Source organism: Humulus lupulus, chromosome 9 (genome assembly GCF_963169125.1).
Source record: "Humulus lupulus chromosome 9, drHumLupu1.1, whole genome shotgun sequence".
NCBI classification, from domain to species: Eukaryota; Viridiplantae; Streptophyta; class Magnoliopsida; order Rosales; family Cannabaceae; genus Humulus; species Humulus lupulus.
Genome location: NC_084801.1, coordinates 4,782,522 through 4,796,278, shown reverse-complemented (window position 1 = coordinate 4,796,278; position 13,757 = coordinate 4,782,522).

The following is a 13,757-nucleotide window of genomic DNA, read 5'->3' as shown; positions in this document are numbered from 1 at the left end:
GTCAAAATACGCTTGATGTGGATGAATACGTTGAAAAGAACATGATGACGAAAATAATAAGAACACGATATTTTATAGTGGGTCGGCCACAGGATCTGGTAATAACCTACGTCCACTTAGATTGTTATTGATGTGAGATCCAAAGGAGTGATCAAAGAACTATGGTTCAATGAGTTTCACCAACCTCTGAAGAACAATACAATATGATTGATATGATAACTCTAATCTCAAGCGATTTAGAAGTGAGAAAAGAAAAAAGGGGTCCTCTTCCCTAAGCCCTCTTCTTCTATTTATAAGCTCAGGGAAGATTTACATTGATTTGTTACAGATATTATTTCCTAAATAATCGGATACTCAGGAAATCATGAGAGAGAATTTCGGATTCCATCATAACTGCCTAAGATTTCTTCCGCGTATTACGTGCATACGACCAGACTGGTCGTATGAAGAGACCGATCGCATAATGCCGAATATCTTCCTGGTCGATAGTCGAACACAGGTTTTGCCAGGTGTCAGCCACATGCAATTAATTCCTGCCATGTCATTCACTTCTGATTTTTGGGATAACATTTGCCCCCCAAGTTTGTTTAGTGCGACCAGTAATAAAGAAACTTAAGGGAACAATTGTTCGTCTTCCCACGTCTGTCAGTCCCCGTGCATTTTCGAAAACCGTGACATAATTATGTCTAATCAAGCCTTTTCGGTTTCCAAAAAGGCAATCTGACTGCTTGTCCACTTCCCCACGTTTCAAAAGTGGAAAGTGATGATTACCGCCTTTTGGCTGTCCCTTCGATCCCTATAAGTAGGCCTTTCTTCTCTTTCAAGAAATTTTTACCCATCACCTTTGCCAGAATCTTCAAGAACTTGCACCAGTGTTCAGAGCTTCGAAAACCAGTCCGACGTCTTGCCGCAGGTCTTCCGATTCAAGTTTCCATCTTTCTCAGAATCTCCATTTTCGCCCAGGTAAGAACTTCATTCTTTAAACTTTTAATTACGCCATGCATGCTATTTCTATACTCTGTGACCTCTGCGTTCTTGAATAGGGTTTTAAAAGTTTCTTGGTATAAGCCATCTATTGCTAGGTAAAAGTGCGTTTTTATGCCTTGTATAGGTTAGGTCGACACCTTGATATATAGAATCTCTGATTTAGGGCATTAGGTTGACGAAAGATTCAACCTTTAAGCCAGGTGAAAAAAACTGAATTTTTTTCCTGTCCTTGAGGAGTCGAAAAAGTTCTTTTCATAAAACATTTTTCTTTCCTTTTTGTTTCTATCCGCCTTTTAAACTACCCACGTTGAAGTTAGTGTAGGACTAGGATGCTGCTGGTTATTTAGGCACGAGCAACGTTATCCCAGCTCCTCCCACTACTTCGCAGATTGTGTCTTATCTCCTCCATTGTCTGTTTGCAGTTCACATGCAAGACCCTTGGGTGGGCGCGGGGGGGGGGGGGGGGGGGGGGGAGAAAGACCTATCGAAGACGAACTCTTGGCCCAACTGCTCAAGGGCAAAGAAATCCGTCCACGCTGATTCTAGAAATTCCATTTTCACGCCTTAACCCAAATCCTTCACCAGCTCCTACTCAGAAAATGGCCAGAACAAAAACCAAGGCCAGAAAAAGACGCAACCCTTGTTAGAAAAAACTTATACAGGATCTTTATTTATTTTCATGTATATCTAATATTAAACAAATTAATACGAGATAGCCTAAAACATGTTTCTAAAATTGAATTCAAAGAGAAACAAAAATAGAATACTTACAGTATATGCAGCGGAATTAAGAGTCCTTTCTTCAGTTTCTCTAACTCTTGTATCCTTTCTGTCGCAGAGTATTATCAAGAAACTGAACCGATCTTCTATTTTCTTCACGATCTTCCAATGTATCCTTAGAACCACCTAGACTAGTGTGGGCAATTATCAACACATGAGATAGATATAGAGAGAAGAAGAGAAAATAAGAAAGTGGTTTAGAAAATGACTTGTGTTTAGAGAGAATATAAAACTATCAGAAAATCTGACTTATCAAAAACCCTTGTTTTGACTTCTCTATAAGCACTCCTTTTATAGATTCAATTAGGCCATTTAATTTAATTAAAAAATCAATAAAATAACAGCCATTTTGAAGCCCTAGGTCGAAATTATCATGGGCTATAGGCCCGTGAAATTTCTCATTTGATTATAAGCCCATTGGACTTAAAATCAAGGCCTGTATTATTTTCTATTGATTTAATTAATTAAATAATTATTTAAATCCTTTATCAAATTAATTATTTATAATTTGAACCTTGATTTAAATTTATTTATTAATTTAGATACCAATTTATCTTAATTAATAAATCTGCCATAATTTCTCTTTTCTTCTCAAAATTACACAACTCTGTGAAACTATCCAAAATTGACCTGGTCAACTTTGATAATTCTAATTGATGATTAAATCAATTAATTGAGACTATCTAGATGATTTTATCCAAGGTACAATGGGGACCATGGGCCTATGAAATCAAGCTCCAATAAGTTATCATAAATCTAACAAATAAATTTACTAACTTATTAATTCCTCGTGACTCCACTATAGACTTGGAATTGCACTCTTGAATTTATAGAACGCTCTATAACAAATATAGATACGCTATTAATTATCCATTGTTACAACCATAATTTTCACTCAATCCTCTATAGACGGTCTACAATGAGATAGGACTAAAATACCGCTTTACCCCCTCATTGTATTTTATCCTTAAAACACTTAGTTCCTTGTAAATGATATTTCAGTAAACTAATTTAATTACTGAAATGAGATCTCTATCATTTAACACCTTGAACCAAACTAAAAGGAAACCATCGTTTCACTTCTTCATCAGAAGCTATAGATGTTCATATCTATGATTAACACTCCCACTCAATTATACTACCGAGTTCCCAAGATGTAAGTATGGGCTAGTCCGTAGGGTAAGCTGGTAACGAACAAGTCAAAGAACTCAAATAATACAATCAGTTAGAATACTAACCACTCAGAATTGAGATTGAATTGACCTATGGTCAACTATATGATATGACTAGAATAGATAATAACGGTATGTTTACTTATCTTATCAACTGTCAATATCGGTCATGTCCGATGTAACAAATACATCCGATCTTATCTACTTTGCTAATGTTCTGGAAAGAACATAACACTGTAATGTGTAAGTAGATCATATCGTAGATTGGCAAGTCAGTGTAAATCTGGTGCACTGACTAATCTTAGGACTAACTTATTTTTGAACATATAATCATATTTATATTCCACTGTGATTACGTCACTATAAATAAGATTAGCTATATGCTCGGGATTTAATAGAAGTTTATATTAAACAAATAATCATGAAAATAAAACATGTGAGCAAAGTGATTGACCAAGTCAAAAAATGATTTCTATTCTTTTATTGATAATAAAAATGAGATTACAAAGAATTTGGTTTTTAATTAGGGCATATAACCCCAACAAACTCCCACTTGCACTAATTGAAACTAATGCCTTAATTCTACTAATCCCATCTCCTTGATATGCTTATCAAATGTAGCTTCTGGTAGTGTCTTTGTAAACGGATCCGCAAGATTGTCTTCAGTTGCAATCTTCATAACCTTCACATCTCCCCTAGCCACATATTCTCGAATAATGTGATACTTCCTTTCTATATGCTTACTCCTCTTGTGACTTTGAGGTTCTTTTGAGTTGGCTATCGCTCCTGTATTGTCACAAAACAACACAAGCGGTTTATCCCTTTCTGGAATAACACCAAGATCCGAATAGAACTTCTTTAGCCAGACTATTTCCTTAGCTGCTTCTGACGCGGCTATGTACTCAGCCTCCATGGTGGAATCTAAGATTGCAGACTGCTTTACGCTTCTCCAAATCACAGCTCCACCCCCAAGAGTAAACACCATTCCAGAAGTAAACTTTCTGTCATCGACATCAGTCTGAAAATCTGAATCGGTGTAGCCTACAGGGTTTAGAACACCACCCTTGTAGACTAACATATAATCCCTAGTCCGTCTCAAATACTTCAGGATATGCTTAACTGCTATCCAATGTTCCGGTCCTGGGTTTGACTGATACCTGCTCACTACTCCCACTGCATAGCAGATATCTGGTCTAGTACACAACATGGCATACATCAGACTTCCAACTGCATATGCGTAAGGAACTTTTCTCATTGCATCTTCCTCTTCAGGAGTCTGGGGAGACTGCTTCTTTGAAAGATGAATTCCATGGCGGGACGGTAGACGCCCTTTCTTGGAATTTGTCATTGAGAAACGTTCAAGCACTTTACCAATGTAAGCTGCTTGAGATAGAGCTAAAAGTTTGTTCTTTCTATCCCTGATGATCTGGATACCTAGAACATAACTTGCTTCACCCAAATCCTTCATCTGGAATTGAGTGCTCAGCCAATTCTTCACATCTGATAATTTCTTAACATTGTTTCCAATGAGTAAGATGTCATCTACATAAAGAACCAGGAATACCACTATTTGATTTGCCTTTAGTTGGTAAACACAGGGCTCATCAATATTTTGTTCAAAGCCATAGGTTTTGATTATTTCATCAAACCTAAGATTCCAGGAACGAGAAGCTTGCTTAAGTCCATAGATGGACCTATTTAACTTACAAACTTTTCCTTCTTGTCCAGATACTTTAAATCCTTCTGGCTGATCCATATAAATGACCTCGTCAAGCTTTCCATTAAGAAAAGTTGTCTTGACGTTCATTTGCCAAATCTCATAGTCGAGAGCGGCTGCTATGGATAGGAGGATGCGAATGGATTTGAGCATGGCTACCGGACTAAAAGTTTCCTCATAGTCCACGCCTTCTTTTTGGGTATAACCCTTTGCCACTAATCGAGCTTTATAAGTCTCGATATTTCCATCAACACCTCGTTTCTTCTTGTAGATCCACTTGCACCCAATGGCCCTAAAGTCACTAGGTGCTTCCACAAGATCCCAGACGGAATTTGAGTACATAGACTCCATTTCCTGTTTCATGGCTTCAAGCCATAGTTCCTTTTCAGGGCTAGCCATTGCCTGTTTGAAAGACAATGGATCATCATCACTAGTGTCACCAACAACCATATTGGTTTCACCATCCAAACCATAGCGAACTGGGTTTCTAGAAACCCTCCCACTACGACGAGGCTCCGTGACTGTTTGCTCAGGAACAGTGGTACTTTCTTCATTTAAATCGACTTGCGTCGGTTGTACATGAAGAGTGGGAATTTCATCATCAACACGCGTTGATGACGATGGAACATTGGTTGGAGTCAATTCTTTAACCATCTCCTCTAAAACTACTTTGCTGCGAGGTTTAAAGTTCTGGACATAGTCATTTTCCAGAAAAGTAGCATTTGTAGAAGTAAACACTTTCTTTTCTGAATGACTGTAGAAAAGTCCACCCCGAGTACCTTTAGGATAGCCAACAAACATGCAAACTTCAGTTCGCAGTTCTAGCTTTCCCTCCTTTTTCCTCAGGACGTGAGCGGGACACCCCCAGATTTTATAATGGCGTAAACTAGGTTCACGACCATTCCAGCGTTCTAAAGGTGTTTTGGGGATTTATTTTGACGGCACGACATTGAGAATGTCATTTGCGGTTTCAATTGCATGTCCCCAGAACGAAGTTGGTAGAGTTGAGTAACTAAGCATGCATCTAACCATTTCCAATAAAGTTCTGTTTCGGCGTTCCGCTACACCATTTTTTTGCGGAGTACCTATGGCAGTAAGTTGTGATAAAATCCCAAGTTCAGTTAAATGATCTTGGAACTGCATATCCAAATATTCTCCACCCCTATCAGATCGCAAAATCTTTAACCTTTTACCTAATTGGTTCTGAGCCATTGCTAGTAATTCCTGAAACTTTGAAAATGTTTCTGATTTCGTATGCATTAGGTAAAGACATGAGTATCTAGAGTAATCATCAATAAAAGTGACGAAATACTCAAAACCACCCCTGGCTTGTATATTCAAAGGTCCACAAACATCTGAATGCACAAGACCAAGTGGTTCTTTGGCCCTATCACCCTTTGCAGAGAATGGACGCTTGGTCAGTTTGCCTTCTAGACAAGATTCACAGACAGGTAATTCACCTAAGGTGAGTTCCCTCAAAGGCCCGTCCTTTGTAAGTCTTTGAATCCTATCATAGCCAATGTGACCTAGTCTCAAGTGCCATAAATACGTCATATTATTGTTATCGGTCTTTTGACGTTTATTGGTCCTAGGTTTAGCTACTTTGAATAAATCATTGTTAAGAGCGATGGGTTCGTTAGGTCGCAGAATATAAAGCCCGTTTTCCAAACATGCAATACACAATTGTGATCCATTGAAAGAAATAGATATATTAAAACTTGTGAAAGTCATAACAAATCGTTCTAATTGCAACATGGAAACTGAAATTAAATTTCTACTAAAATCCGGAATAAAAAATACATCTTTTAAAATTAAAATTTTATTTCCGAACTTCAGACGAGCTCTTCCTCTAGCTTGGACCGCAATGAACGCTCCGTTCCCAACTCTAAGCTTTAAGCCGCCTTCGTTCACTTTCTCCCACGATTCAAGAAGCTGTAAAGAGTTACAAACATGGTTAGTAGATCCAGAATCAATAATCCAAACGGAGTTATCATTCTCTAAAACACATGTTTCCAAGATAAATGAACTATAATCATTACCTTTGTTTTTAGCTGCTAGAAACTTGGGGCAATCTCGTTTCCAATGCCCCTTCTCTTTGCAGTGAAAACATTTATCTTTACCTTTCTTGTTTTTCATGTTCTTCCCCTTAGGCGTCTGTGCACGTGGTTGTGCACTCGTCTTTGCAGCCTTTGCAGGCTTGGGGTTGTTTATTTGTCCACCTTTCCTCTTGTTTCCAGCTTTCGAAGACGAAGCTTGGTTAGCTTCAGCCTTAGCTAGATGAGCAGCAACATCAGTGGTCTTATTTTCACCTCCTTTACTAGGTCCACCCATGATAGGTTCAATAATCTGAAGCTCGTTCATGAGTTGCGTCAGACCATAGTTGAGTTGATCACGAACGTGCAGACACGGTGCCATCCGAGAATTCACGGTTCCATCACGTTCGTGTGGAGACGGTGTTATCCAAGCATTTACGATGCTATCAAGAACGTGCGGAGACGATGCTCGTTCTAGGGATTCCTCAATCATGACGAACTCGGAGTTGTCACCAATCAACTTTATGTTGATATTTTGCTTCCAATTATGGAAGTTTTCTTCGGTGAGTTTCTCCATCGAAAGTTGAGAAAGGATGGGAGTAGACACTACTTAACTTAAAACTACAAATTATCAATAAAGTAGAAATCAATCACATTTGCTCAATAAAACTTCTAATCACACAAATTTCAAGAAATAGCACAACATATACCAAAAATATGAAGATATGAGAAAAAATACCAAAAACAATCATATCTCTATTTCTTTAGGTTTTTAACTAATCTATGATATCCTTGTCCCGGTTGGCGCGAGAGTCAAAAATACCACTAGTTAAATAGAGTTGTAAACTCATTTAATAATGGACACCATTATTAACAACCTACTATTCGATCAAAATAAGAAAACAAAATTTCTTATTTTATGAGCTAGACCCACGGTTTCGATAATCATAGATTTAGTCCTATTAGTCACCGTAGGGGTGAGTCTAGTAGAATTTGACCTATAATTATCTATCTTTCGAAATCTAACCTTGTCAAAATAACTAATGAACACCTTTCGTAGGGGGACGAATCAAAGCGCCTCGAGGCCCCATTAAGCTATTGACTATGTTAAACCAACGGTGGAGATCGAATCAAATTCTTAAAATCAGCTCATTATAAAATTAAAAATAGTATTTTATTATTTATTTTTAGAAAATTAATGACTATGGTTTTCCAAAAAAATTAAACAGATTAAAATTTTTAAAACCAAAGTCCTATAATTTCTTATTAATTCTAAAGTGTCACATTGAAACAAATTCAATTAATTTAGAATTAATTTGTTGCTAATCAATATTTAAGTTTAACTAATATAATGAACCTATACAATTAAGTCCAACTCAGGTAAATGGGCCTTAACAATTGGGCTTGTATGGAGGAGGGCTGAGTCCAGTATGTCGTTCCCACTACAAAGGCCCCCTATCTTCCATACAAAGTCCAAAGACAGGAATTTAAACCTTCGTTTTATTAATTGTTGTTAATTGATTAGGCCCACTATAGTCATGCAAAGCAAATGGGCCTTCACAAGTGGAATCACCTACAAGAGAGGAATTTAAACTTTACATTTTCTAATGGGCCCAAATAAAACCTATCATTTTATGAATATTTTATTTGGCAAAATACCATATATCTAACAAACATATGAGCCACTATATGCATCTAAGCCCAATTGCAAAAATACAACATATAGTGCAAACAGACATGTTATAATTGGATGGGCCTAATCATGTTACTATATGAGCAATTCTATGAATTTATGCAAAAATACCACAATTTATTTCATTTGCAAAAATACTACAATTAATTATCTAGAATTTATCAAAAAAAAATTCAAATTAATTAAATTTTTACAAAAAATAAGTCAATTTAAATGAAATTTATCAACAATTAACAATAGTTAATTTAAATTTCATTTATCAACAATCAACTTGGTTTTAGGTTAATTTGAAAAAAAATATTAATTTAATTTAAATAGGATTTATCAACAATTTACCAAAGTTAATTTAAATCTCATTTATTAAAAAAAATATTTTATTAATTGGCTGAAAAACATGATATTTTTCAAAATTTAACCAATTTTAAATTTTAAAAACAATATCTTAACTATTTTCCAAAATATCTTGTGTTGTTATAACTATTATCAATATTTTAACCATTTAAAAATAATAAAATATAAATAGTTATAACAAGCCTAAAATATCTTAAATAGTTAAACAAATTCAAATAACCATAAAAATATCTAACTAACAATGTTCAAATTTCAAATAATTTAAATATTAAAAAACTATAGAATAAAAGTTTATATTTTCAAATAAAGATTTAATAAAAATATCAAGAATTTAAATGAAAATATCTTAAATATCTGATATCATAATTCTAATATTTTAATATATTAAAATATTTAAAATTAAGTTGTTAGTCTAATTTTAAATTTGAATTTGATTCTTTGTAGAAAATATCTAATTATTAAAATCAACTAACAAAAATATCTTTATTTTAAAAATTTTAAATGATAAAACAAAAAAGATATTTTTAGTTTTGATTATACATAATAAATTTTCACAATTTTAATTTTATTTATTTTTCAAAAAAAAAAAATTAAAAATTGATGAATAGTAACCGTGGCACTGTTCACGGGGTACTGTTCATCGATGGTGGCTGGTGTGCGCGCGCGCGGGCGTGCGCGCGGGTGGCGTGCGGAGGCGCGCGGGTGGCATGCGGAGGCGCGCGGGCGTGCGCGCGCGCATGGGCAGTCAGGCCAAAAAATTTCCAAAATTTTTTTTAAGCAATTTTTCAAACCAAAACCATTTTCTAATTAATTTTTACCATGTTTTACACAAAATAAAGCATATATAAAAATTAAGAGCATAGAAAACACAACAAAATAACCTAAAAATTGCTAAAATTCACATAAAATCAATATGTTCATAAAAACATGAAAAACCATCCAATTATTCAAACATATCATATAATCCAATTTTAAACATGTTCATGCATGAAAATAAAGATTACCAAAGTCTCTGATACCAGTTGTTAGAAAAAACTTATACAGGATCTTTATTTATTTTCATGTATATCTAATATTAAACAAATTAATACGAGATAGCCTAAAACATGTTTCTAAAATTGAATTCAAAGAGAAACAAAAATAGAATACTTACAGTATACGCAGCGGAATTAAGAGTCCTTCCTTCAGTTTCTCTAACTTTTGTATCCTTTCTGTCGCAGAGTATTATCAAGAAACTGAACCGATCTTCTATTTTCTTCACGATCTTCCAATGTATCCTTAGAACCACCTAGACTAGTGTGGGCAATTCTCAACACATGAGATAGATATAGAGAGAAGAAGAGAAAATAAGAAAGTGGCTTAGAAAAGGACTTTTGTTTAGAGAGAATATAAAACTATCAGAAAATCTGACTTATCAAAAACCCTTGTTTTGACTTCTCTATAAGCACTCCTTTTATAGACTCAATTAGGCAATTTAATTTAATTAAAAAATCAATAAAATAACAGCCATTTTGAAGCCCTAGGTCGAAATTATCATGGGCTATAGGCCCGTGAAATTTTCCATTTGATTATAAGCCCATTGGACTTAAAATCAAGGCCTGTATTATTTTCTATTGATTTAATTAATTAAATAATTATTTAAATCCTTTATCAAATTAATTATTTATAATTTGAACCTTGATTTAAATTTATTTATTAATTTAGATACCAATTTATCTTAATTAATAAATCTGCCATAATTTCTCTTTTCTTCTCAAAATTACACAACTCTGTGAAACTATCCAAAATTGACCTAGTCAACTTTGATAATTCTAATTGATGATTAAATCAATTAATTGAGACTATCTAGATGATTTTATCCAAGGTAAAATGGGGACCATGGGCCTATGAAATCAAGCTCCAATAAGTTATCATAAATCTAACAAATAAATTTACTAACTTATTAATTCCTCGTGACTCCACTATAGACTTGGAATTGCACTCTTGAATTCATAGAACGCTCTATAACAAATATAGATACGTTATTAATTATCCATTGTTACAACCATAATTGTCACTCAATCCTCTATAGACGGTCTACAATGAGATAGGACTAAAATACCGTTTTACCCCTCATTGTATTTTATCCTTAAAACACTTAGTTCCTTGTAAATGATATTTCAGTAAACTAATTTAATTACTGAAATGAGATCTCTATCATTTAACACCTTGAACCAAACTAAAAGGAAACCATCGTTTCACTTCTTCATCAGAAGCTATAGATGTTCATATCTATGATTAACACTCCCACTCAATTATACTACCGAGTTCCCAAGATGTAAGTATGGGCTAGTCCGTAGGGTAAGCTGGTAACGAACAAGTCAAAGAACTCAAATAATACAATCAGTTAGAATACTAACCACTCAGAATTGAGATTGAATTGACCTATGGTCAACTATATGATATGACTAGAATAGATAATAACGGTATGTTTACTTATCTTATCAACTGTCAATATCGGTCATGTCCGAAGTAACAAATACATCCGATCTTATCTACTTTGCTAATGTTCTGGAAAGAACATAACACTGTAATGTGTAAGTAGATCATATCGTAGATTGGCAAGTCAGTGTAAATCCGGTGCACTGACTAATCTTAGGACTAACTTATTTTTGAACATATAATCATATTTATATTCCACTGTGATTACGTCACTATAAATAAGATTAGTTATATGCTCGGGATTTAATAGAAGTTTATATTAAACAAATAATCATGAAAATAAAACATGTGAGCAAAGTGATTGACCAAGTCAAAAAATGATTTCTATTCTTTTATTGATAATAAAAATGAGATTACAAAGAATTTGGGTTTTAATTAGGGCATAAAACCCCAACAACCCTTACTCTCCAAATCAGCCTCCTGCTGATGCTCCCTCGACCAGTGGTCGGGATGAATTCCCTCCTGAAACCGAAGTTCAGAGGCGTGCCCGTCCTCGCCATGCCGACCAGCCGGCTGTCGAGTGGCATGTGGTACCCCCAAGTACGGTGACAATTCGTATGATCAGCAACTATTTAAACAAGTATAATCTGACGGGGATAACCCTAGTCAAACCTTCCATCGACCAGCGAGCCAACCTGCCAGGGGGGGCTTATAGCGCCTGGTCGAGATACCATATCGAGGCAGGTGCTACCCTGCCTCTTCATACATTTTTCCAAGGGGTGGTAAACTACTTTGGGGTGGCCCTTTCAAATTACCCCGAACGGGTATAGGATGCTGGTCGCGCTCTATATCTTTTATAAGCTCAAGAAATGGCCAGCCCCCTCTCCTCACGAGGTCAATTATCTGTTTGATCTCAAGTCCAACCCCAACCAAGATGGTACGGGGTTTTTCCACTTTTGCCATCAGGAGACTGGACACACCTTTCTGTCTGAGACCACCCATATCTCCAACGTGGGGAAGTATCATATGGAGTACTTCCTTACGCCCGACATCGCCGTGGACAATCTGGCCTTCACCCGAGGAGGTAAGGAAAATAACAATCCTTAAAACAGTAGTTCATGCGCTTTAAATATTTCTTGTCATAATACTTCACTGTTCCATTGTGTTCCAGGTCCATGGTTTTGCCCGACCCCCACTCCAGGAATGGAGTCGAGGGCAGCACTCTTAGCCAGTATGTCAAATGCTGCTAAGAGTGTAAAAAACTTGATCAATGAGGCTAACCTTAGGTTGGCTGGCCTTAAGGGCTCTCAACCTGCGACCAGTGAACCCGCGACGGGTGGTGCTCACGCTGATGTGGGAGCTGAGCAGGGACTCGAGCAGCAACCTCAGGCGCCTCCTCCTAGGAGGAGGCCAACTGGGGTTACAATCAGGGAACCTGCTGTTCCCCACCGAACAGCAGAACCTTCGGTCCCCAAGGGCAAAGGGAAACAAAAGGCTGTTGAGCCTACCGAACAGTCTGACGACTTGTCGGAAGTAAACGGTATATCATTCTCGTTTTTGAATAATCTGCCAATTCCTTCCCATCTATTTGATGGGGACGAAAACTTTAGGAATGCCCCTTCTTTAAACTCAGATTTCTTCTAGGATCTAGGTAGTTCAGTAGATAATGTTATGACCAGTAGGTGTAGCTCGGGTATTTTACTCGTAATCCTTTCACTCTGATTTCTGCTCCTCGTGATCCTTTAATCTAACCGTTCGAATTGTTTTCCTTTGTGCAGGTATGGACTCTGAGAAATTCTTCGAGCATTATCAAACCGCTGCTGCTGCCTCTGTCCCGAAGGACAGCAAAAGGGCTCGAGGGGAAAGTAGTAAGACTCCCTCAAAGAAGGCTCGAACAGAGGACACTCCCGGCGCCGACCCTTCTAAGGAGAACACGACACCTCCACCGAACAGTCGTCGTCTGCGCCTGCGAATCCACAGCCCTCTTTTAGGGCCGCTGATAGAAAGACTCTGGACAACTTGTCCGAAGGCTCCCTGTCCAGCCTCGCGGTTGGGTCGGCCAGGGAAAGAATCTACAAGCTCTCGAAGCATAGACGCAGCCAGGCCGCCATCAATGAAACTACCTCTATGAATGCCGACCAAATCATCAATCGAGGGTTGAATGAAATAGTCAACGTAAGTCAATTTCTGTTGTTTCATCATTTATTCTGACTTCTATTCCTTACTTTTTGAATATTCACATATATCTAAATATTGTAACTTTTTTTTAGAAGTTACAATATGTGACACTCTTATGGAATTAAAAATGAAAATTGAGAGTTATTTGTGTTTTTGGAGCCGTTCAAAAAGGTTAGAAAAAACTGAAAAATTAGTCAGTCAGCCTCTGTGGCCGCGGCCAGGAGTATCAGTGGCTGCGGCCACTGACCGATTTCAGCATACAAAAATGTGTTGTTTTTCCAAATTGTTCCAATCCACTTCCAATCCACTTCCAATTAATTTTGTAACCCCCAAAATACATTATTGGGGTTAAAATTATATCTTTAACCACCATTTTACATATGGTTTTAAGAAATTCATCTCAATATTGTCTAACAACAAATTTA